Source organism: Haemaphysalis longicornis, unplaced genomic scaffold (assembly GCF_048455015.1).
Source record: "Haemaphysalis longicornis isolate Haplotype H1 unplaced genomic scaffold, Haemaphysalis longicornis Haplotype H1 scaffold_3, whole genome shotgun sequence".
NCBI classification, from domain to species: domain Eukaryota; kingdom Metazoa; phylum Arthropoda; class Arachnida; order Ixodida; family Ixodidae; genus Haemaphysalis; species Haemaphysalis longicornis.
The window spans coordinates 152,061,694-152,065,944 of NW_027526335.1; the positions used below are offsets into that span (position 1 = coordinate 152,061,694).

At 49.1% G+C, this 4,251-nt stretch overlaps 1 long non-coding RNA gene across 1 annotated transcript; it reads left to right on the plus strand.

The window, feature by feature from the left end:
- The first annotated feature begins 425 nt into the window (after nt 1–425).
- LOC144175126 (uncharacterized) lies at nt 426–3,055 on the plus strand. Its single transcript, XR_013323618.1, has 2 exons — nt 426–669; nt 1,822–3,055. It is a non-coding gene; the product is annotated as an uncharacterized LOC144175126 (long non-coding RNA).
- Nucleotides 3,056–4,251: the final 1,196 nt, after the last annotated feature.

Sequence of the window (4,251 nt, forward strand, 5' to 3'; positions counted from 1 at the left end):
CCGCCCAAGAACACTTCCTTGGGGAACGCCAGAATTCACTGAAAGACATTCGCAATAAGAACTTTTAATGCCCACAAACGGCATTCGAGATTCGAAGATTTTATGCCGTTTACAATGCTGGATTGAAAACCAAGTAAATTAAGCTTAAATAGTGCACTGAATAGAAAGTTCAGTTGACAGTTTTACTAAAGCTAATAAAAAATACGTCAGTTTTGCCTGAATTGTCAATTTCAGCATAAAAGGATGGAAGCCGTATTCCGGATGTTTTAAAAGGTGAGCGCAACCTTCAGAAAGACTGCAAAGTGCTGCGGAAGCATCTAGTGCGTGCTTTTTGATACAAGTGGTTTCGTCTCAAAGTACGCGCGAATGCGCAACGCTGGCGTTTCAGCGTCACGTACTTGCGCCTTCAGCAGTTTTCGCCGAGCGGCGGCTGCTTGGCGCCCAGCCCGCCTGACTGCTCCTATAGGACCAGTTGCAAGTAGCGCGCAGTCTTGTGTTTTCTTTTTTTTACATGTCGTCTTTTTCGCGCTTATTCCCAGGACAGCCTATATATACGTTCATCGTTGTAGCAGTTGTCAGGGGTAACACGGCCCACATACCAAACGGTGTAATCCAACGCTGCTGTCCAATTTGTTTCATTTGGCGCATCCCAGGAGTTTTGGTCGCCAGGTGGGTCACTTTTCCTCGCTAATTCATGATAATTTTTTTCTAGCAGCGCTCATAGATATATAATGTCGAGCAGTGGTTCATGCCACTCCTCTTCTATCTGATCGATTTGCTCGCACTGCGTTCCAACCTGAGGCCTGTGTCCCCCTGGCAGTATGCTGGATTCCAACGGCGTTGCTTAGCTGGCCCCGTCAATTGCAGTGCAGTTCCTTTACTACATTTTTATTGTGCTTGATGATAATACCTCTTCTTCGAGGCTCTTGTCGCATAGAACAAAGTGCATTTTCATTGAAGTAAACGTACTACAAGGTCGGCAGTGGTGAGACATATGTACTCACTACCTTTCGCAAAAGTTTTGTTTCACATCAATTCCTACGATGGAAGCCCTCTGCCACTTACCTATATATTAGCAACTGTATCATCCTGAATGAAAAAAAGAAACTCTGCTTTGAGAAAGGTGAAGAACCCGGACCATCTCATCTTGGAATAATTTTTCGCACGGCAAAATCGCGTGTTCTGTTTAATATATCTCATTCGGCCAAATAATTTTACTCTTATAGGTCAGGAATCTTTACTTTTGTGCATTTGAGGACTTAAGCCTGTTGGATAACTGGTGGAAAATCGCTTGGAAGAGTTGCACTAGGGATTTGCCCCGACGGTGTCGTATACAAGATGCCATTGTCCTGCTGTCGTTGTTACATCGAATAATCAGGCCGGTGTGTCAATGACAGACTCTGGCTACACAGATATGCCAGCCAGCACGTCCTTACAGCAAGATATATTGCAGCCCATCGAGCGAGGTGCAAGTGTCATGTCGCTTTAAAATTCGCTGTGGACGAAATATTATCTTAGAGACCATTCGTCATAGAGCTAAGTTTCGAGAAAGCAAAAGTCACAGCCGTCTTCTATTGACCCTTGGCGACAATGTTGGCGCTGCCTCAAGACGTTCTTAGCCCCGGCAGAAAAAAATTCCTAAAACCCCAAGCATAACTGGCGTAGATTTAAAACTATCATCTTTAACAGATCGAGAACCAGGCTTGGATATGAGATTCCGAGTGGAGAGGCGTGTATTGCGTTAGCACAGTGCAGAAGCGCTTAGGTGACATCACCAGTCTTTCACTGTACAACCACCGTGTTCCGATTTACGCTTTGCAGAGCATGGCGACCTTCATTTCCGTGATGCTGGTGGGGACTTGCGCCCTGATGTGGGCTCCAGGGCAGACTGCAAGCGTCGCCAGCTCTCCATTGGTGACATCTTCCTGGAACACAAGCAGCAAGGGACCCACAATGCGGGCAGGGTCTGTTGGCGGGCCTTCCTCACCGAACAGCAACGCTCCCCAGTTGCCTGAGCACCGTGATCGTGACGGCAGCAGTCTGAACGGTGGTGGATGGTACGGGGGAAGTGGGAATACCGATCCGAATGGGGGAGGGTGGTACGGGGGAAGTGACGGCAGCAGTCTGAACGGTGGAGGATGGTATGGGGGAAGGGTGGTTAGGAGTTTGAAAGGCCGAGAAGAGCTCCCAAGACTTGACGCAGACCAGAACAACTATAGGCGCAATGGCCGAAGTGGGGATGGAGAAGGCGGCAGTGAAGATTGGCGGCGCAGTGAAAGTAATGGCAGCGCAGTACGCAAGGAAGACAGGGGGGATGATAGAGATGGGAATAGTAGGGGATGGTACGGCGGGAGTGACAACAGCGGTGAGAACAATGGAGGATGGCGTGGCGGAAGCAGTGATGAAGATGGCGGCAGTGAAGATTGGCGGCGCAGTGAAAGTAGGGGCAGCGCAGTACGCAAGGTAGACAAGGGGGATGATAGAGATGGGAATAGTAGGGGATGGTACGGCGGGAGTGACAACAGCGGTGAGAACAATGGAGGATGGCGTGGCGGAAGCAGTGATGAAGATGGCGGCAGTGAAGATTGGCGGCGCAGTGAAAGTAAGGGTAGCGCAGTACGCAAGGAAGACAGGGGGGGTGATAGAGATGGGAATAGTAGGGGATGGTACGGCGGGAGTAAAAACAGCGGTGGGAACAATGGACGATGGCGTGGCCGAAGCAAGAATGCCGACATGAACGACTACAAAAGCGACGAGACAGGCGAAAACGGTTCATGGCATGACAGTGGCACACGTGGTGGCAGTGGAAGAGGTTCCTCAATGCACCAGCAAGAAGGCAGTGCTCGAGCAGCATTGAGGAAGAGCTAATTTCAGTGCTGCCTCTATGGCGCGAGGAAGCGGACACGAAGTCGCAGCTGCCGGAAGTTGATGCCGGACAGCCTGAGGACAAGGTTATGGACATTGCGCCTCTCAAAAGGTCCTAATGTTCCAGGGGGACTATAAGATACTAATACAACACATTGGAACGTGGCATAATAAACACCGTGTAAACTGAGTCCCTGTTTGCTGCCCTCTATGCGGCCCTTCGGGGAGCGTACGGGAAAGATGGCACTGAAATGTTTTTGGAATCGCAAAGCTTTTCCCCACACAAAAAAGAAAAAAATGCGCCCGAGGCATTTGAAGGAGGCAGTTGAAGGGTTCCAATTAACGCGCTTTACACCTTAGTCAGTCGAACTTCAATGCCCGGAACGTCCACAGTAGCTCGCATCTTAGAGTCCACGGCATGTGTGTACGGGACAGGGCCCACTTACAAACATTTTGAGGATGAAAGCGGAGAAGTTAAGACGCTGCAAATAACTTTCTTTGCACCCACTATAGAATAAACGAGGCGATAGTTTCTCAGTCTAAGGTGGACACTTTGGTCTTGTGGGGAAGCTGAGAAGTAGGAGAGGATGCTTGGGAATAATAAGCGTGTTAAACGCCTCTGAATCAGAGCATCTTTCCAAAATTATGAATCTGGCTCCGCTGATTTCAGGTGTACAGGCATGGGTCTGGAAGAGGTGACCTTGCAGATCGTCTAACCACAGACTGGCTTCGCCGCTTTCGCACAATCTATGGTATGAGTGCTTGTAGTGTGTGAGGTGCGTGCACGTGTCTAGAACAGCAACATCGTGTTTTTTTAAGTTGCTATTCTAGTTGTGGTGCATTCTTTAAGCCATGAAAGATGCATGTTTTTTTTCTTTCCTTCAAACCATAGAACGTTGAAATAAACCGCACCAATATCTATTTGTAAGCCAACCGTCACACCCGTGTTATTAATCCAGCTTCGGGAGATGTGCACCCTGGGATCGTTACCCTTAACATCCAAACTGGCGAAAGCATCGCATTTTTGGATTGTGTTATAGGTATTCACGCTGGTGTGCACGCGATCACGAAACTTTGAAGACGCTTTCGGCTTCTGCTAAAAGCATCTCAAGTCCGAATCATACGGGGGAACGCCTCAAGTGAGAGGCCGCGACGTCGTCCCTTCATATCTCGCATTTTCACGGTGACGGCGCAGCAGCGGGGAGGTGAAATAAAGCTGGCGACGTCAACGGCACGTCTTGAAGAAAACCGCCACAACGCTCTTAAAGTTGTTGCAATCCGCACTGTTGACAACTCAAAGGCTGTCTGGAGTTGTATTATCTGGTGCAGACTTTCACCAGATGCAGCGGTGGCGGGATCTGCCAATCGTCTCGGGAAGGATTGGCA